Source organism: Nyctibius grandis, chromosome 6 (assembly GCF_013368605.1).
Source record: "Nyctibius grandis isolate bNycGra1 chromosome 6, bNycGra1.pri, whole genome shotgun sequence".
In the NCBI taxonomy this organism is placed as follows: domain Eukaryota; kingdom Metazoa; phylum Chordata; class Aves; order Nyctibiiformes; family Nyctibiidae; genus Nyctibius; species Nyctibius grandis.
In genome coordinates this window covers 40,657,934-40,680,583 of record NC_090663.1, presented here as the reverse complement: position 1 = coordinate 40,680,583, position 22,650 = coordinate 40,657,934, and the positions used below count along the sequence as shown (strand labels likewise).

At 35.5% G+C, this 22,650-nt stretch overlaps 1 long non-coding RNA gene across 1 annotated transcript; it reads right to left on the bottom strand.

Moving 5' to 3' along the window:
• Positions 1-6,434: 6,434 nt before the first annotated feature.
• On the bottom strand, positions 6,435-17,879 carry LOC137664530 (uncharacterized). The gene is made up of 3 exons (XR_011048347.1): positions 17,794-17,879; positions 15,215-15,290; positions 6,435-6,473 (listed from the first exon to the last, which is right to left on the bottom strand). It is a non-coding gene; the product is annotated as an uncharacterized lncRNA (long non-coding RNA).
• Positions 17,880-22,650: the final 4,771 nt, after the last annotated feature.

Genomic DNA, 22,650 nt, shown 5'->3' with positions numbered 1-22,650 from the left:
TCTACTCACAGGCTGTGTACCTTGGTCTTTCTTCATCGGTTTACAGCTCCACATTGTAGCAGCAGGCGTAGGGGGATCTGTTGCAATGTCCTGCTATTTCTTCACTGGCCTTCAAGTCGTGGTTTCCCGATAACACAACTAGTGTTTAAATAGCACATCACATCCACACATACACCCTTGCTCTAGGCCATTTAAATTCCAGTCTAGAAAACCAATAATCTCTTGGAGCTATTAAGGCAATCTCTTGCCACCACTATCAGCTAGCTAAGCAATATCATTGGTAAGTTATCAATAGTACTTTGGATAAGGACATACATGGTTTTTTGATATAGAGAGGTCTAAAGTGGAATATGCAGATAGTAACCTGGATATATTTGTTGTTGTTCTCACAAAAAATCTAGTGTTGGGGCTCTGAGAGCATTTCTGTATCACTGGGGAGGTTTGGCTGGCAGAGCTCAGGCCCAACATGGAGACAGTCAGCCAGTAGCCTTGAAAGAAAGAGAAGCTTCAGTGGAGGCTCCCCATGAACAGCTCTGCTAACAGCTGCTTTTAGCTTAGCCTTTTGTGCTTGCTCCTTGCCTGAATGACATTGGAAGTGCACTGCAGCCATGCCTGTGCCTGGCCACATACCCTGTTGATCCAAAACTTGACCCAACCCTTAGACTTGACTCCCCAACTTGACTTCAAACCTGCCTTATCACCATGAACTTTCCCAGAAATCTGGTCTTTCGTCTGAGCTTGATTACTGTCCCTTGGAGCTGTTCTTCTCACCTTGCTCAGGGACTGTCGCCTTTCCTGGTAAGGCCACTGCCTCTGCCTGCCTTGTTACCATGTTCAGCTCTCAGTGCCCCTTCCCTTTGGAGCGGCCTGCCCTTGCTGCTCCCTGGCAGCTAGGTGCAAAATATCCATGAGATGATTGCATAGTCTGGGGTGTTTGGGGCACCTGCTTAATGAGGAGGTTGTAGATACCTCTCCCAGCCCAAGGTAACGCTTAACCTAAAATCTGCAAGCCTTAACTGAAGAAGGAATAAAACTTAGGTTCCCCTGACATGCAATTGCACTTAGCACAGCCTAGCAAGCAAGTTCACCCTTTTCCCTTTTCTCTTCTGTGTCCCAGTAAATCTTTAATTATTCTTTGTAAAGCAAAATGGTTTCAGTGAGCAAGGTTAGGAGAGTCCTATAACCTTGTTATTATAGCAGTTAGAATTGGCATAGAAGACAGGATTGGCAAATTCACATCACTTCAGGCAGGTGTAAGAAACTACAAGTGAATTACCTAACTACCTTTAGCTAAAATGGGAAGGCATTTATTCTGTATCTTGGGATTAGCCTATTAGATGTTCTTTAAAGATACCTACTGGATTTGAGTTTGCAGTCAGGAAGCCCAAAGCTCTACTTCTACCTTCTTATAGTCCTAGTAAGATGTATTTTAATAAAGCCTGACAATGTTTCAGGCTTACATAGTCATAGGCATACATAGGACCAGAATTTCACTGATTAGGCAATTTTATTAGTAAAAAAATACACAATAATGGTCTTACAGCAGCTCCAGGGTTACATAGTGACTGAAGAGGACTTGTGGATACTTCATATGTGGATTTACACATTTCTAGGGGAAGACAGAAATTAATTAATACACTTTTATTTCTGATACATTTCACAAAATTGCACAGGATGCTGCTGAGATTTAAGAGAAATCTGCATAAAGTAACTTTTTACCTTTAAAACTATTTCAAGGTCTTATGAATTTTCTTGCCAATACCAACCATTGAAAAAATACCAAGTCAAGCCCCCCAAATTAGAACTTTAAATTAAAATAATCAAATGTATACCATAACATTAACTATAATAAGAATTCCTTTATTTCTTTTCTACTGTCTTCAAGTCTTTCTGTTCATTTTTGTTATTGCACAGAGCTACCAGGACAAAAACTTACTTTTGAAAAAAGTAACAATGTTTTGAAAAGTGGCAAAACTAACAAAGCAAGACTTCTGATTAAAAAAATCCGGAGTTGGCAATACAAAACTGTATTCATAAAAATTAATCCCATTTCTACAATGCAGAATGTAAAAGTATTTAATTTATTTTTGATGACTAAGATGAAATATAATACTATTGACAGAAATTGCAATGTGATATTTTAGACAGTTAGAATTTTATTATTGAAGCTGAGATTTTGTCAATTAAGCATAATTAGTACTAGTGCAACTGCTAGTTACATTAAGTAGCAAAGCTTCTTATCCAATTATGTTGCAATGTACAACCCCACTTGCTCCTGCCGGAAGATTTCTGGTCCTGCAGGGCATATGCTTCAAACAGCACAAACTAAATGTTTCTGTTCACAGTGGGAAAAAAGAGGTTTTAAGCAACTAAGGTTGTCTTTACAAAAGAAAAATAGAAGGATCGATCTCTCTCTATGCCCTTTCCAGCCCATGGGAACTCTGCAACCCTTGGATAGGTTCAGATGAGTTTTGTCTTTGCATAGTAGTATATTATTCCTGCTCCTTTTTCTTTCTTTGTAGCCTGTGATCCTGCATACCCAGGCCAGAAACATGTATGGGGGTTTTCTGTAACTACTAATGCTGGGTTTCTAACAGGAAAAGGAATAGCGCTGGGGAGGAAGGTGCTTAGGAGCATTGAGTTTTGCTGAACATTGGGTTGCTTCAGCGCAAAAGGCTAGGCTTGAGGTTCAAAGGGATTACATACAATCAATCTCAAATTAAGGCCATAAGGGTACTAGGCAGCAAGCTGGAAGAAAGATTGGCAGTCTGAATGAATGAGGGAATTAAATCAGCTTCTCAGTAAAAGTGAATTGCTACTTTGTGTTGAATAGCTAAGTAATAGAGAAGTGTGAAAGACGACGAGAAAAAGGTGAGCCCAGAGTCCAAAGATCATCCAGAGTTAGGGTCCCTTTTCTCTCAGCTGATAGAAAAATGTCATCTCTGATAAGTAGAGACTTCAGGCTCCTACCAGTCATGAATACAGTCAAAATTGGGAAACAAAAGTTGACTTTTCTCACAGGGGAAACATCAAAGCTCTGTCAGAGACAGATTTCCCATTTTCCAAAGAACTGACTTTCCCAGAAGATTAAATGAAGGGAGACTAGAAATTGAAAAGAACATATCAGCTTCCCAGGCAAATACGTTTCATCCCTTCTTGCTCCATACCATGCAATATCCTAGGGTTTCCCTGTGAAAAAAAAGAGTTGCTCGTCCTTTACACTTCTCCCAGCAAAATCTTTTTATGTTCAGTAGAATATTTTTATGATTATACTTCTGCCTTTCATAGTGATCACAACACAGTAAACAGAGAAGAACGTGTTTCTATTAGCAAATCCACACACACACACAGAGGCACATCTTTTGTGGCAGGATCCAGCCTGTTCTTCAAATATATCACTAAAGCCAAACAAACTCAAATTTCAGGGAGTCTGATGTCTGTAAGTGTCAGGAATTCTGTTTTGGATTTCATATTAATACAAAGCTTTTAGTAAGACTTTGCATGTTATTCTATCAAGGGGCCTGTTCTACAGTACTTTCAAGAATGATTTGCATCTATCAAATCAGTACTATTTTCTTCAGTTGCAGGAATTGCCTTGGAGATCCCCTATCCAACTAGCAATCAGATCTGCAAATTCAGTGTGTCTGAAATGGTAAAATTAATCTGTATCAGCCAACAGTTCTACTCTCTTAACGAATAGCTGACCAATTTTAGTTAAGCACCCTTTGATTGCCTAAAAGTGATGCTCCATTTTATTTATGGAAGCTCTCTGAAGAAAACTGAGTTGCACAGAAATAAACAGGAAGTGTTTACAGATAGACATGGATTCTAGGATGACTTTATAAATGAAATAAATAGTGACATAAATGAGGAGGGACAAAAGCAGCAACCCACAGTTCATGACTCTTCAAGTGAAATTTGGTAGAGAGTCTTCAATAAATGCTATATATGCATATTAAAAACACAAGGCCATTGTATGATTATTTTTAAATCTAATTTTATAAAAGAAACTATTTTTTAAGATCCCTACCAAGCAACATTCTTCACATGCTCTTTCTGAAGACATGTCTACCATGAGTGAGTTAAATGCACTGGGCTACACTGGTGCTAAACTCAGTGTTACAATTAGCAGTTTAAAAATTGCCACTGTGTGTGTGTGTTTGGTTGTGATATATTTCTTTGTAAATATGTGTATACACACATACAAAAATAATAATTAAAAATAAAAATTATACAGAATCCCTTTTTTTTTATCACATGCTGGAGAAAAGTAAACTGTGTGACTAATAAAAAAACAGAAGTTTACTCTACTTTAGTATTTATTAAAACAATTGTGCCTTTTAATTTCCCGCTTCCACTTTACAAAATCGACATCCTTCTGTCTAGAAAAAAAAGAACAAACTGGTTTGTGCTTGTTACCTGAGCTAGTCAAAATGTATAATGAAGTGACATCAGTGCTGTTCAAAGGATATAATAATGAATTTCAAATGTAAAAGGGGTTAGGGGGGTAAATGTAAAATGTTAGGGGGTTTTCTTTGAGCCATCTGTCTGTCTCTGAATCGGTGCGCACTGGCAAGTTATTAGGGTGGTTCTGTGAGTCATCCTACTCTTTAAGGAAATCTCTCTGGGATGAACATAGAGGATCCAATTATCCTTCACTGAACATGTATGTCATTACAACCAGAAAAGAAAAATTGTGATTAAAAAAATAGAAATTTGAGCAGAGTCAAGTCACAATAGTTCAGCAGTGCCAAGAATACAGCTTTTGTTTGAACCCATGTTTAGTCCCATTCCACGTATGCTGTGTCATAGGGTTTTATGACCACACACGGGCTATTCTGAACTGTCACAATGATCATGGGACCTGGACCCCAGCTAGGTACACAGCACCATGACATAGCCTATATGTAGCCCCATTTGTGTTTTTTTTCCCCACAGGATAACTGTTTCAGTCATTGCAAAGGGCAGACCTTCTTTCCTACCCTGCCCTTTCCCTTGCTGATAATTTCGTATTTCTTTTAATGCCTATAACCTCCCCTTACTGTTCTGTTCCAAGTGTTGCCTTCATCTTCTCTTTGTGTCCTGCCCATGTATTTTTTCCCCAGTTGTTTTTCTCTTTTATCCCTTAGCTTTCACTCCCCACTGCCCTCCTTTCACCTAGCAAGAAGAGCCTTATAAACACAACTGGAATTGTCCACCTCATTTTGGTCCTAATGTTGGTGACAAAATGGTCTCCCAGTAGCAAGCAGAGGGAGTGTTGTTTACCTCTTTTCCTGTTGGTTGCTTACTCATTGCATACGTTTGGTACAGAGAGAATCCTAATTGAATTTGGCATGTCAGAGTCCTATGACTATCTTTTGATGCACAGATTCAGGCAAGGGCATGTTTTCACAAGGGTGGTGAAAGATACCATATGTGATTCAAAACCTGTAGATAACAGATATGGTAAAGTTTCATGACAAAACAGTTCTCAGATTTCGTGACTATTTGATATCTAGTCAAACAAATATTTCCCTATGGTCCCTGGAAGTAAAAGATGAGTCATTTTGGCAAATGAGGATAGTCTGTATGGATGATTTTCCACATAATTTCACCTTCATAGACTTTCATCTTCACCTTCTGAATGTTTCAGACCAAATGTGTCAGGTACTGTAGAAAAACAACCAGCTGAAAACATATTCTTATAAGGGTATGTTAACAAGCAACCTTGAAAGTAATCAATAAATGCTTCCTCAGTCACCTTTGGTATCCCGTATATGCAGAGAATTTCCATGCAGAAGACAGCTTGGACCATCTGTCCTGACCTCCTTCTTCAATTCATCATCACTTTGCCACTTATGTATAGTTTACAATATTAATTTCATGCCAATAAAATCTGTAGCCCACATCATAAAGTTTTATTCTCTATATATTGATAGACTGATAGCGATTGGCAGGCTTAAGCATTTTCACTATAATAATCCTTATTTCAGCCATAAATCTTTAACACATTTTTTCATCTACTTGTCCCTGTGTAAACTAATAATCCTGAATAATTATCTCTACATCATACTATTCATGCGCATGGAAGAATATGAAACAGTGGGTCCCTTCACCTCCAGTGAAAATGGATTGCTGTCAACATGCAGAAGCCCAGCAAACAAGACGGTCTTGAAAGAAAAATACTGTTCTGCTTAGTTAAAAACAACTACTTGTGTTAGAATAGCTGAAACAGAACTAATGTTTAATTTTCACCAGACAGCTGTTGACCTTCCACAATATTTGATCTTCGAATAAAAAACTTCATTTCTGATTGCATATGCCTTCAACAGTAGAAAAATTAGCTAATAAAAAAGCATATATTGAAAACTGCTTGCCTGAACAATATTCTCAAATTCCTATTGATGGGATAAAAAGTTAATGTAATTACTATATTACTCACTTTTATCACATGCGTCCACTTTTTGTTGTAGTAATTTTCACTTTCACAGATACTAGAACAATGCAAGAACAAAGAAAAACAAAATGAAATTATAATTTTTTGTATCGATCAGAAGTCTTTTTCTATCCTTTTAACTCTCTTAGTATTTGTCCAATAATGAATTAATGAAATATTATGTAGTAGGGATTGTGATATTTATCAGTGCATTGCACATAAGTCATTGAAGTGAGGTTTCACTAGTTTATTGGAAACAGTCCTCAGAAGTGAGAATCCTTGTTTTTGATGGGAGCAGAACTGATCCCATGCTCAGCCACTTGCATCAGAAAATTATCGAGATTGTACCACAATACTGCTACCTTGTGGCATGACATAGAGCAAAATCACTATTGCTTTTGTGACATGCCTCTCACTTCAGTAACAGGGATGCCATATGTCACAAAATGCTAATGTCTCATCTTACACTTGAATGTGTGAGTCCCTTTCCATTGTAAGTCTTTACGTGATAATTAGTGGAAAGCTATGCCCATTTTACTCATGTTAAGACTACAAAGTTCTAAAAGATGATGCCAAATTACTTTTCCATTACAGTTCCAATTCATAATGAATTCATTCGTAAAGATGATAATTATCTTGCAAAATTTTGTAATGCTGATGCTAGGAAAATGGATATAGTTTTCAATTAATGACCTGAAGAAGTTTGGAACTAGTTTGTATATCACAGATAAAAATACCCTTCCCTACTCCACTATATTTATGTCTCATTAGTTTATGGACCTAAAGCCCTCCAGGGATTGTCACTCACAAATCCACCTAATGTTTATTAGCTCTAGATTTTGCATTTGGATCTCTAATTTAGCCAACAGATATGGGAAATCATATAGATAGAAAACTCCCTAGTGACTACAAAGGTGTAGGTTTTAATAGAGAGGGCAGAAATAGCATAAGCATAATGTTTAATATAAGCATAATGCTTAGCACATTAATGGTAAGCTAAGTGTATCACCTAGGAGGAAAGACATTCACTATACTTCAGATAAGTGTAATACTGTTCCTTCCAGGACTGTTGGCTTCTAATGATACAGAGTTCAGTGTGGTTGTGTGTTAATGCCATCCAGTCCCTGTTGAAGACTGGAACATTGTCAACACAAGCAAGCGAGGATCAGCTGTTTCTAAACTGGTAGCTCTAAACTTTGGGGACCAATGAGCCACTTCTCCAAATTCTCACAGGCCACCACACATTCTTTATCAATACTCTTTTTATTTGCAAACCCTACATAAACAGCCCTACCAAAAATGTACAATAATGGCAGGAGTTAAGCACATTACTCCAAAATTCAAAGCTGCATAAGAAAGTGAAAATGCTGTAGTTACTACTATTCTGTTCTCTGAAACTTCTATTAAACATACCTAAATTTAACTGTTCTTTCAGTTTTCCATAGCATAACACATGTTGCAGTCGATGGATCCTAACACATGCAGAGAACTACCCCCTTTCCTACTGGTAATATTTGGCATATAGTCTCAAAACAATTATTGAGGTACTTATGAAGTAAAATATAAAATCGATTTTTTCATCCAAAAAGAGAGCTGTGTCCTACAAGAATGCATGCAGCTACAATGTAAAGTTTGGGAAACTGAACTGGAAATGTGGGCTTTTACTGAGAGAAAATATTTCTGAATGGATAAGAAGATATGGAATAGATATTTAGCAAGACTTTTTAAAAAGGTGGATTGTCAGCAGCAGTGTCTTAACAGTAAATGCTAAAGAAAAATTCCCAATAGACACTACAGTTCTGAAATTTGGCTAAACCAATAACACAGTTTTATACTTAAATCAACCTGTCCTGGCCAGAGGAATTTAGTGAGATGGTACTGTCTCTACCTCATGATTACTTTGGCATTAACTGTATATTGGATGTTTTTTCATATCAAATAAATAATTCAAACTAAATGGGAGGACCTCATAGAAACTATTTTTTTTAACTGAGTGGTTTTTACTACAAAGGTGAGATGTGTTATTTATGTATCCAGTAGTATTTAAAGATATTTTCCCAACTAAGGTCTCCTCTCCTTTATGTTTAAGATCATAATGTTTTATTACACTCCCTTCACCCCCAAAGATATAACTGAGTAGATATTTCCTGGATGATTAAAGTTAATTTTTTTTACAGGGATTGAATTTTTACAGGTATTATGTTATTCACCTAGAAATTCTGAGGTGAAAATGATATGCCTGGTAAACTGCAATGTATCATTTGTACTCTCAGTTCAGACCCATGAATCAGAAGATAGATACTTACTTTATTGTTCTGCCTGTTCTGTGTTATGATGAATTCAAATATAATATTACTGCCCCAATAAATATAATCTGAGTTGCATAACGTGCATATATACACATCTATACCATAATTCTTTGAACTAATACCGAAGCTAGTGGGTCAGGTATTTCATAAAAGTAATATTTGTAATAAAACTTGCTAGCACTAGCAACCTAAGAGCAGATGGGATTTTATAGAGAGCACATAATGATAATTCATTGCAGTAAGTATACATGGATCCCTCAGATCTTCTTTCAGTTTATTTCTTTCTTTGGTTTATACAGTTATTACCTGGCTACATAATTATTTAAAAAAGCAAGCAAAAGTGATGTCAGCCATCTGCTAAATTATTAGTAGATATAAGCAAGCTTTATCTATCAGAAGCAGATTCTTTCCTGTAATGCCACTTACCAATGTGAAATTAAATACCCGTAGTTAAAATGTTTCACCTGATATGCTCTCTATTGTTAAGTCGGCAAGTGATCCTTGACTGATAAAATACATTTCAGAAATGTATCAGTGGGGAAGAGAGGAAGATGACTTAGTGATTAAAATACTGAATTGAGTTTGAAAATCTGGGACCGGTATTCACAAACTCCTGACGTGTCCCTAAGCATGCATCTCTCTCTCTGCCTCAGTTGCTCTGACATGGAAATAAGGCCCATACTGCTCGATGTCACAAAAGTACTGTGAAGAAAAAATCACATCATTGATAGATATTTTAATCTTCAATAAATTATACTCTACTGTGTTGATACCACTCTACCTCCTGATACAAATAAGTAAATCGGTCCCCCCTAATAAACTGCAATTACTTCTCTAGAGGGGAACAGTAGGAGCAGTATTTGGAAGTGTTACAGCAAGAGTTTATGTGCACTCTGCACCCAGACCCCTCATTCTTGAGACTTGCTTTTAACTTCTGAAGTAACGGGAAGTTTCCTGTTGACCCTCAGCTCCATCAAGTCTGCTATGGACTCTCTTCCAGCCTGCTTTTCATCCCCACTCGGCCTGAAGGAGTGAAAATGAAAAAATAAAAGCAAACAGAAATGAGGAGAGCCCAGGGAATGTATGATATAAACACTGCAGACCAGAGTAACGACTACCTGAGCGTTGATCAGTTTTCAGCTCAATCACACTGGCAGTTTCTAAAAGCAACATATACATCCCCAAAATATCTAAAGAAGTCACCTATACAAGACAAACTATAACTGGAAGGAACATCTGAAGCATACATAGCTTTTCTGAAGGAAGTGTAAGACTCTAAATGTGGGAGTTTTGCAGACACTTGTTTTACTTCGACAGATTTGTGTGCTGCTTCTTATAGGGTAGTGTTCATGGTATCTGTTTCTAGAGTGAAAGCGTTCATAAACATGTTTTCTTCCCTGATTAAACACCACTAAATTCTTTCCCTACTTCATTTTTACAAGCAATTTTAACAACAGGTTTGAATTTATTAAACAGATCTTCAAGACTGAGCTTGTTTTATGTGTGAAAATAAACAATGACAAGTATGAATACCACTTAGCTTTTTCCAGATTTTATATACTAGGCATTAATTAAATTAAACTAAAAGGATTAAGCTCATTGCTACATTAATAACACTGATGCAGCTGGATTTAGAGGAAAAAGGAGTTTGCTCCCAAATTACTACAGAGAGATACTTTTCTGTTTCTGATTGATTTCCTGTATCTCACTCCTGTATCTTCACTGTTTATCTCGATGTAGGAGCATCTCACTGAATTAAATGGTAAGTCAATCACAGGTGAGAGATTTTATCTGAAGACACAAGGAATGTTCATGACTTTACTGTGAGAGTAATCTGTAAGAAGTAATACATCTCTCCGGAGTCAAATGCAAGAGATTTACGTAAATTGGCTCAAAATGATGACAGACATCATCCATGTAAGATTAATCAAGTTACAAATTTACATCCGACTAGAAAAAGATTTTTAAGAAATATATTTTATCATTTGTTTAAGAAGTATTATATGTTTAAGAAATAATGTTTTACTAATAACCAGCATCCTGCATAGGTCAATCGGACCACCCATCTGAGGCATATGAAGCAACAGGTAGGAGAACTGGAACCAAAGTTAGATCAGGTTTGAAGGGTTTAACATGCTATCTTTATAATTTAGTTATTTTAAATCAGCAGAAACTCAGACATAAAAATAATTAAATTAAATATCTTCTACTGCTATGATATCTGAAAAAGCTTTTGAAATTCATCTGAAACTCCCTGAAAGGAAGGTTTTCACCAAGATGCAAGTTTGAGAAAAGAAGCAAATTGAAATTCTATCTATACCAACAGTTACTTTCCAAATATTGTAGCTACAGCTGGTAGCATTTCTTATTTTGAAGCATATTTTTTCTTTATGGCTGATAAACAAACATATTGTGATCACATGCTTCTGCTATCAAAGATTTTGCTACAAAAATTATCCCGATATCCCTACTTCGTTTAATCCTTTTCCTCATAATATATCCCCTTTTATTATATCATAATAAGCCCACTTAAGTGGGAAGTATTGCCAGCTTTCCAAGGTGAAATAAACAAAGACCTGCACATAATATCTACACTCCTAAATTACTTGCAATTTGATATACAGGATGTCCATAAAATGATTCAGTACAAATACCAACTAAAAGACTGTTCCTGTTGCACATGAAAACCTCACAATCAACACCACATATACAGAGCTAACATAAAGCAGAGCTCGCAAAGTGACTCCAGCATGATGGCTAAATCGTCATGTTAATACCATATTAAAATATTCATATGTTTATTTTTGCATGAGTCCATTTCAGGAGGAACAGGAAAAGAAGAAGTTAAGCTGAGGAGGGAGGAGAATAAAAAATGAAGGTGGAAGGTGAAACTGAAGTAAACTATGTGTGTGGAGGGGAACTGAAGGCAACAGATCTGAGAGCGCAGCACCAGCTGGCACAAGGCACAGAAAATCTAGTTAAAGCTGTTGAGAATAGTGAGTGAATCCTTCACAGAGTCCTCAGGGCTAGTGTCTCCAGCTGACAGTCCAGTTTCTGCTCTGAAGACTAAGTATCGACTGGCTCTAAAGCTCTTAAAACCTCTCCTATATATCTGTGGATCCATAAACAGTGTGGTCAAGCGGAGAGTCACAGCCCTGGAATACAAAGATCAGCACTAAGTTATTGGTCACTGATGGCAAAAAGACTTGGACACAGTTCTTCATAATTGTGTCCCACTTATCTGCTTGTAAGGAGAAATTCTGGTACTTGACACACGTGGAAAAAGAAATAGAGTTAAATGTTATTACTGTATATAAACAGGTAAAAGAAAAGGCAAAACAGCGTCAAAATTAAAAGGGCGAGACTAATGCAAAGCAGCTTTTTAGTATTCCACATTAGAAAAAAAATTGCTTACCAAGCCTGATTAATTTGCACGGTAATCTTCCAAGCTCAGCTTCAGAACTCCTCTGCCTCGTGGACTGAATGTTAGGCCACATGAGACTGACAAATATACAACTGTGCTGCCAGAACACCAAGCATTCAAGTCACTAAAATTATGATACTGACTTAAAAAATTACTGGAATTAGAAAAAAATAAGGTAAGCTAGGTATTTATGTGAAATGGGGTTTATCTTATGTCTTAAGCAAAGACCTCATCTCCCTACAGAAAGCCACACTAGCTTCACTTGCTGATTGACTTTGTAAGTACCCAGCAGCTACAAGGTCACAGAGAACTCAGTGCAAGGGTGGGATTTCTTCTAGGAATACAAATGTCACCAAACCACCTCCAACATAAGGTCATCAGTGTTCCCCTGTTGTCATTAAATCATGCATAAATTAATTTTTCTTCCACGGTAAAGAAATTTTTGGAATAGCAACTCTATGGAGAAAACCCACATCCTGGAACCTTTTTGCATCAGTTCCCTACACATGACAGATCCTGCATATGTTTGCAGAATTGCTTGCAAATGAATACTTGCAGAATGCAATTGTGAGTTGTTTCTATCCTCGTAAGAGAAACCAATGACAATATTATCAGAAGAGAAAGATCAGACCACCACATATAAGTCCATGCACTGTAGTGCACAATCGCAGCTGACACCATCAGCCAGACAGTCCAAACTGAGTTGAATGGATAAAGTTTCTTACAGACCAAAGCCAGAAGGTTGATGTTACCAATTTCTCCAGGGGAATTCAGAACAATGCACATTTATGCTGTCTGAAACTACTATGACTCCTATAATATTGCTTACAGATTACATCTATTACATTGCTTTAATCTCCACTGACTTTGAACTAGAAGTTTTGCCTAAACCAAGCTCTCATTCTAATAAGTCTCCTTCACTTACAAAACATGAAATTATGCAGTTAAAAAAATGTACTACAGGCAACCAGAAAAAATGAGATTTCCCCATAAATGCATAGCATCATCTTTGTAACTAGTGTGCTACTGCAAATGTTTTTTTCAGCAACTCCGTAAGTTCCAGCACAATAATGTTCAATGATTCAAAGTCTGCATCACACAAAGTGATTGTAAATTTAAAGTTATATCTTGTAAAGTTCTACTTTGTTTTTTGGTGTGGACTTTACACTGTATTTTGCTATAATGCATTTCTATGAGGTATGCCTATGATAGTCCAGCTGTACACTATTTGTAGGAACATACCATTCTACCTTTTACTTTAGAAAAAGATAAGCATAAAGTACATAAAATTTGATAATCAAATAATAAACCCATGAATTTATTAAATATTTTAAAATGTGCATAATTGCTTTTATTAATTGCTATTTTGTTTCCAGACTGAGAATATATAATCTAGTGTACACAGAATTTACTTTTTATTCATGCAATAACATCTACAGAAACTACTTAAAGATTCTGCTTTCACAGAAATGTCTCTTCTGTAGTAAGAAACTTTAAAAACTCTTTGTTCAGGCTGCTTTGAATGTTTTTAGTAGTAGGCCTTTGTATTTACTAATAAGAAAATTTCCATACAAAAGTACCAGTAGAGCTGATCATAGCTAAACACAGATTAAAAGCTTTACATTTAAGTATTTCAGGGTGTAATAAAACCTTCTTTAAAACTGCCTTGTATTTGAAGGGATAAAAATGGTCCCATTTCCTGTTCTCTTGTGCTTCATGGTAAGAAGCAGGTGATGTATTCTTACTTGCTGCTTTGGACGATTCATGTGTACCGAGCACAATCCATCCTTGCAGAGCAACACAGGCGTTTTCACATCCCTTTCAAACACTGAGTTCTGCGTTCTGCTGAGTAGCAATTGCAGCACTCTCACTCTATTTGGCTAATAGAGATGTGTTCTTTGCTGTACATAACAGCTGAGTTTAGAAACTGAAACAAGAAATTTCAGTTTATGAGGAGATATGTTACAATTTCTGGCAGAAAAGTCGGCAGTAGCAAAAAGATACCATCCTATTTTAAAAAATTATGTGTATGGTACATGGAAGTCCATTAGAATGTTTGATTCTTCCTTTTTTCCTTTTGACAGATGCAATTTTCATTGAGAAAATGATCCCCTGAAGAAAAGAGATGGAGATGAATCCAGTGATTCAAAAATGTTTAGGAAATGTCTCGTGCAATGGGAGTAATTCATATAGAGAGGTCCTTAAGAATAAATCCTTAAAAACACCCATATGTTTAGAAAGACATTATAAACACCTGTTATAAGCAAAGTTGGAAATTAGGAATTCTTTAAAGTTACAGTTTATATTCTTGTAAGGAGAATTCCAGATTGTTTCAGGTCACTCCTGTCCTCCATTGCCACACATTTAGCATCCAGTCTCAACCAGGCTATGTAAGTAGGGAAATCTCCTGTAGTTAAAAGAGAAAGCTTCATCTCCACAGGAGGGAACATTAGTGCACTTGAGTTTGGTGCTTTTCTCCCTCCATCTTCATTTGTAATCTTAGTCCCAGTTCAGTTAAACTGTAAGGCACTCTAGATCAATCCCCTTGTGAACACAGATGCACCATCTTACATATTTCAAAGCATTCAGTAGCTGAGACATACAAGTGAGACATACAGCATATACTTGCATGGAACCTATCATTCAGGACGAGTCTAACTCCCACAGAGACCCATAAAAGTGAAGAATTTAAGTACTTACTTTGCCTCAGGTCCTAAGAGTTAAATCATGACTTCAGTAAAATCTTAGGGAATTTCACCAAAAATCTACTCCATCTAAGTAAAAGATAACCACTAAAAGATAACCACCTCTGTCTCAACTGCAGCAGCTTTTCTTCCTGAAATCATGTTATATCAGAAATAAGTTATACAGCTGAAAAATGAGTCGACATGCAGGCATTTCTTCTGCACACTCTGATTTTAAATTTTATTCTTTTTTTATTCTTACTCTTTCGAGGAGGTACTAGAGTACTCTGTCTGTAAGGTAGAAAGAATTTCAAACACTTTAGTCTTTTAAGAAGAACGGGTAAGATAAATATCTGTCAGGAACGAACTGGGTATGACTGACCTTGATTTGGAGAAGGATGAGAGATGCATTGACTGAATAGCCACTTGATGTCTCTACTTGTATTTTTCTACAGTTTCTATGAAAAAAAAAAAAAGGAAGCAAATTTTAAGCAACTGCTTGCAGTCATAATAATACTTCTCCACACCTTCTGAAAAGCAACTGTTCTAGTATCTGAATTACCATCATAAGGCACATGTTTTCAAGAAAACGCCATAAAAAAGTCATCAGAAGTCACCCATAACGCAAAGGTTTTCTCTGGGAAAACCTGTTCCCATTACTTAAGATATATCACTCTTTAGTGTGTGTATATTAAGGCGTTTATATTCACTGAATGTCAAATCTTTTCTAATTCTGTGTTCAAAATACATTAAGAGAATGCTAAGCTTGTAAATACAACATTAACTCTGCTTTCTTATTTGCACGCAAATATAGGACGAATTTTGAATTTCTTATAACGGGACATTCTTCTAATTTCCACAGAGACAGAGTAAGCCCACCCAAGCAAAGACTGTAGGCAACAGTTGTTGCATCCCTTGCTATGTGTCATAACAAGAATAAATCAATAGATAAATATCTATTATCTCTTGAAACGTTTTTAATAATTATTCACTTTTAACAGCTTACTCGTTGGAATATTTTATTCTATTCTATTTAAATAAGGTGTTAATAATGTGATTAATCCCATTATACAATGAGTTTCTTAACCAAAACCACAATTAAACAGTCAGTAGTGGTCTTGTTGGACTGAAAGATCTTGTTTGAAAAGTACTGCTAATGTCTGAGTGTCAGAGTCAGAGATCCTTATCTAGTAGTGAGGGATATTCAGTTGTTGAAGTTAACAAACTTTTTCAGCCACTCCATTGCTGGAGCTAGCCAGTCTAGAAGTTGACAAAAAATTCCAGTAAATGTAAGAGCTAAAACTGTGACCCCATGGAACTGAGGATCTTAGAAGGAAATAGTCTGTGCTCATAGTACCAATTTCTGTCTCTGGGTGATTCACAGGATATAAAGGAGAAAGATCTCACAAGCTCTGCTCTGTGTGCCAACAACTTGCAACACAGGTTAAACTGTAAGCAAATCAGTTCTCTGTCTGATTTCAAGCTTTTTATTTGTCAGAATTAGCAGTAGCCTGAGGGGATCTCACAAAAAGAAAATTAGAAGGCAGTGTCTTGTCAAGCATAGAGGACAGGAAGGGGGAAGAGGGAAGGAGGAAAAAAGAAAGGGGAGGGGTGAAGAAAAACTGTTACCAACTAGCTCTGTGAATTGTACATTGTAAGATCTATGTGTAGCATAGAAATGCTTTGGGGAAACACATTTATCACGTTATTTTTAAGGCATATTAGCATAATCTATTTTTTTCATACACATAATTTCATGGACTATCTTTGCTTGTCTTATATCGTTTATAAGAAAAAATACAGTACCTATTATCAGCTGAGATAAAATACTTGATCATAAAGTTGAAAATTGTCTGATCATTTAAGAGGAGAACAAAGTAATACCTTAACTTCACTGTTCCCCACTTTACACTCATCTTTCTATCAATATCTTAAATAGAAAGTCATGTTTTGCTTTAACTATTAGTGTAAACCAAGCCGTATGTCAGAGTAAAAAAATCTGATTTTCTTTTATTACTAAAATACACAAACACAATTATGCATGAACTATGAAATAAATGATTACCAAAATGCCTAACAGGCGTAATTTAAAGGGGTAAGCTATAAGGAAAAATGCTAAGGAAGACTAAAAATGTGTTCAGCATCTTTTGTGTTCCAGGATTTTCCAGAGCATATTGGAAATGGATGCAACAGGTCTTTTATAGTTTTTATAACTGTTCTATATTTTAATAGACAGACTCAGCAACGTGGACTGTAATACAAAATGAAAAAAGATCACATAGTAGTTCATTACGTGAAACATTACATCTATGCTGTATATAGTATGAAACATCTTTCTTTGGATCTCTTTGGTCACTTTCCTTAGATTTCACTGCCTTCCTGCTGTCTAATATGCACTTATCTTGCTAATATTCATTTTACTGTGCAGAAAACTTTCTACCATACAACACACTAAGAAACATTTAAAACATCATCATTGATGATACTTCGTCAGTAGACAATGTAAGAAGCTTTGCTATTTCAGAAGTGGTAAGCAGTTTATATTACAAAGATCATAAAACCAACAAGGGATTCCCTTGGTTTGAATTTACTCCACAAAGATTTGATCTTTCATAATGCATTATAGAGTCACAGAATCACAGAATGGTTAAGGTTGGAAGGGACCTCTGGAGATCATTTAGTCCATCCCCCTGCTAAAGTAGGTTCCCCTAGAGCACATTGGACAGGGTCGCATCCAGGTGGCTTTTGAATATCTCCAGAGAAGGAATGTGAATGGCTATCCCAGTAATTAAAAAAAAAAAAAAAAAAAGAAAATAATGAATATAGAATTCATTTGTCAAATGAATTGAAAACTGACCAATGAGCAATGAAAAGAATTGCCCTCGATTTTTCCCACAAGATTTTTCTACATTATCCTGCAAACTTTTGAGAAACTTGGTAGGATATAAAACAACAGGGTACCTCATGATTCCTCTTCCATGCCATTTGAGACTTCAAATACTCTATTCATTCCAGTGACTGAAACACTTGACATGCCTCTGAGTAGGTACAAATGCAAAGTCCTCTGAGTAGGTACAAATGCAAAGTTTGCAGATCACTAGACAAGATTTTGTTACCATTACCCTTTAGGATCATATAAAAATAGCAAGGCAGATGTCTCTTGGCAGACATTTACATCACTCTATGAACACCATTAGTAATTTTCATTGTAGCTTAAGTTAAACGTGCATTTACAGAACAATTGCCTAGTTTTTGTACACAGAGTGTAATTTTTGGTACCTTACAAAAACATACAAAACATAGGACTGCTCAGGGGGGGTTACTATTTGACAAATACCAGCTTTCTACTCCAAGTTCTTTTTGTGGTGCACTATTAAAAAAAAAAAAAAAGCTGCAAAAAGTGTGTTACACTGTGAAAAGTCTGTTCCTTCACTTAAATTGAACTGGAAATCATTTGAACTGTTGTTATGTGAAATGTCACCAGGGACAACAAATATCTTAATTTCTGAGTAAATGAGAGACACACCAAAAATATTCCCAAAGATTAAATAATGTGACTGAAAACATAAACTTGAAAGTACATTCTTTGGCAATGATGTGTTTTCAGATCTAATTTACAATATATCTTTTGATTATATTAAAATTCTTATTGAATGACATTAGACACTGCAGAGTACTGCATTATAGCGAAAGTGATATACTTTATTTTATATATGCTAAATGAACGGAGCTGTTTTTGTAAGGAAGAATGAGCTCCGTTCAGTTATGCAGCATTTCAGGCTAATCTTCAGAAGCACTGATTATGTAATTGCACTGTAAAAGAACCCATGTTCTGCTTCTGACTCCAAATGAAATTTTCTTCCTAGACTGAGAGAAAGTTTTTCCAAGAGCCTGAAACCTCTCCTAATGATTTTTTCCTCAGAGGTCAGTTGAAAAGTTTTTGTCCTTGAAAAGGTAACAAAGCCAATATTTTTCTTATTTAAAAAAAATTGATTGTGCTCTCCAGCACTTTAGCTATGAGTGGTTTTTGTGTCATGTTAAAAGGCTCTCATGGAAATTCTAATCCATCCAGTACAATATCACATACAAATCGTGTATAATCTATTATTTTCTGCCAAAGGGTATTTTGATTCTACTGGATGATGACAGTAGCCTTTTAAACATTTAGCATCTTTCTGGATATGTTTTGTGACAAAGTGTAGACGGTGATTATAGATAAGCTTAAAATAGCACATAAAGGAAATGGAAGAAAAAAATCCCCATTAAATTCTGTTGTATGATTTTGAAGATAATGGGGAAAGCTAAAAGCCATAGCGATGTTTATGTTTTTTGTACAGCAACAGGAAATGGCAGAAAGTCACACAGCCTCACTGGAGATTCAGAATAAAAGTGTCAAAATGGGGAGAAAGGAGCAGAGGAAATAATTTTGAAAGGCACAACACTCTAGATAACAACCATAGTAAAGTCAGACAACTGTGAACCCCAGTTTTCGGTGTTAGAATAGCTGAAAGCAACTATTGTTGTGCCTGTAGTAAAGGCACTTCCATATATAGACTCTTGATGCGTAATAGTGATTATTAGGATGGTAGATAGAGGAAGAGAAAGAGCAAAAAGTTATCAGTCCTTCAGCTACCTGCCCTTTAACAAGCCACCAGTTCTTCAGTGTGTCGATAATCAGAATGGTATTGCAGGGACATATTCCAACACAACAGGGTAGTCTCCACAAGAAGAAAAGTAATCAGAAACTGATTTGAGTCAATAGACCAAATCCTTTCCTGCTGTTACTTTCAAACCGCTGGTCTTTTCAAAACAACCTGATACCCTAGAAATTCATGTTCCCTCTGTCAAGTGAATGTGGTCTACCTACAGAAAGAATTTTCAAAGGCTTATCTCAAAAATAATGAAGTACAAACCTCATACAAAAAGAGTACAGTTTTGTTTTACCAGAACAGAATTTTAGATGACTTCCTCTCCCTGGATGAAAAGAAATAAATCAATTTCAATCTTGTATAAGATGAGGGATGGGGAGGGAGGCAAAACAGCTGAGTGGTTTACAAATGGTGTAATGAAGGTAACATAACTTCTCTAAACTCGGACTAGAATCCTATTTAATCACACTAGGTACTAACTAGGAGCTAACTACTTGTGAGCTCTAACTTGTATTTTTACCTGCTAAATTGAATGTAAAGGTCTAACCCTTACATAACTGAAAATAATGGGGAAAGTGCAAATACCTGAGCAAGAGTAACTTTTCAGATACTAAACGTATGTTACAGTACTTTGACTTGGGATGGACAGAACACATGCTTACATGTGAGCATAGAGCTTAGCATTACCCAAAACAGAGATATTATGAAGTGTTATATGTTTACTAGAAGTTAATCCTAGTGCTATAATTCTGTGTGAGAAACAATCAATTCAAGTACTGACAGAAACTGATAATGTTTTGCAATATACCAAAACTCTTCAGCTTTATTTACAAAACCTAAACAATGAGAACAAAAGCCAATGCAATCACAAACCAGCACACTTATTACAAGATACTGAATATATGGAACAAACCATATAGGCAGTTCTAGATATTTCCCATGACAAGGAAGGAAAACGTTCTTTTAGATACACAGATAAAATACTTCATATTCTTTAGTATTATCCCCTATTTTTTTAATATTGAAAATACATATGTCCTTTTTTCATTTGGTTATATATTCAAAGCATATGTCTACTTTGCCTCTACAAGCATACATATATATGTAAATATACATAGCTTTGTATGTGTAAATGTATAAATGCATATGTATATATGTCTATCAATTTTATTATATAGTCATACACATCTTCATTTTGAATCCTCTGTTTTTTAACAGGCTGTTGCTTACTTCTTATCCTTAATTCTTCTCTAATTTTACAACTAGTTTAATCTAATCACTTGTGATTGGCAGCGGTTGGAGAATTTAAGAACTGAATAGTTTTTCTTTATGAAAAGTGATCTGCTCACAATGAATACAGAACATGGTCAAAAGCATTACATTAGATAAAGTATATATGCAAACATATCAAAGCTTATTTCAAATCACTGACCTATATTAGGATATTGTTATGAATAGTAAATGATTTAATACAACATTCAGCCTAAGACTGAAAAATATTAGTGTGTTCATAATCACCATCATATAGGAAATCACTCATAAAACAAACTGTGACCATAAAGAATATGACACATAAAAAATCTTGCCATTCTCTGTATTTGTACACATGAAAGATTCTAATAGATTTACTATAAAAATTACTCTGCCTACAGTGTACACATCATGTGGGGAAATATATTCAAGCTATTTACAGAAATCAGAGATTGATTTAGGCGATTGTGATTTTCCAAGGAAAATGTCTTCATTTAAATATATATATATACATATAAATAGTAGATTGCCAAACTGAATAATTCAGTCAAGTATTAATATCCAGAGAGAAATTCAGAGCTCTAAATGTTCTATATTATCAGCTGGCTGCTGACTATTAATGCACTTCATTCACAATGCAGCATGTTTTTAAACTCAAATAATTTGTTAAACTTATGGGTATTAAACCTTTGTTTTTATAAAAAGACTCTTTATTATACAATCTATCATGAAAACACCCTTTATGATATAATATATTTTAAAGAAAAAAAAAATTTTTCAATAATTTTCCAGCCAATTGTAAGGAGATATATAAACAGGACAAGTATATGTGTGAAATATTTTGCTTTTGTTTTGCATTTGTCTTGTAAAGTTCTAAACACAAAAGATTCGAATGACGGGAAGCAAACTTTCACCTATAACACTCTCCAAAAATCTGAAAATTATATAGAGGAATAAACTTCTTGAAAAGTATTGCATGCTCAATCTTTTAAGTTATATCTTCAATCTTTATATATTATAGTCTTACCAAAAAAAAGAATGGTGACTATGCAAGTTTGATAAAGAAGGAAAAATCTTACTCCTTTCTTGACTGAAAAACAAGTGAGTGATAAGAGCAAAAAAAAGATCCTACCCACCCCTCTGCCACATGTGGGTATGCTCAGGCATTTTAGTTGGGGTTGACAAGTCACCACTTACTTTCTCTATCTCATTTCAAGACCTCTCTGTTGGGGCAGATAAGCTTTGAAGACTCTTTATTTTCTCAAGTTGTGGTAGTCCAGGCTTGAAACAGCTACCACTGTCAAATGTTAAGCTTGCCACCCCTTCTCTGGTAGCTATAACATTTTGACAAGATCCTATAATAAATGTTTCATCTTTCTGTATTTATTTAAAAGTAATTTTGATTTTAATTCAGTTTTCAGAAGCTAGCTCACTAGTAAGAGCAAATTTATTTCATGTTTTTTTCTGAAGTTATTCTCAATGATTTGTTTTGAATCCTTATTCATTAAGTACTGCCAAGTATAAATTACATTTGACAGACAGGTTACTGGTTTTGATAGTCATTGTTGATCAATTCTCTCCATTATGAATTATTTTCCACCTCTTACTACAAATATTTTCTGTATGTTTTCATCACTCAGAACCATTTGCAATCCAAGATTTAACTGTGATCTGCTTAGTTGAACCATTCATCATTCACGGTTTGCAACTAGTCAATTAAGTTGCAGGGGTTTGATCTCCTTTCAGAATGAGTGAAACCTTTGAAAATGCAGACTAATGAAAAGGGAATAACAAAAAAACAAACATTCATGCTTCCATGGGAATATTCTGTTTTAACATCATTTGGTTATATAGGCACGAGAAAGATCACTGGTGCCAAAGGTCACAGAAAGCTCAGTTAATATGCTGGAAAAGTATC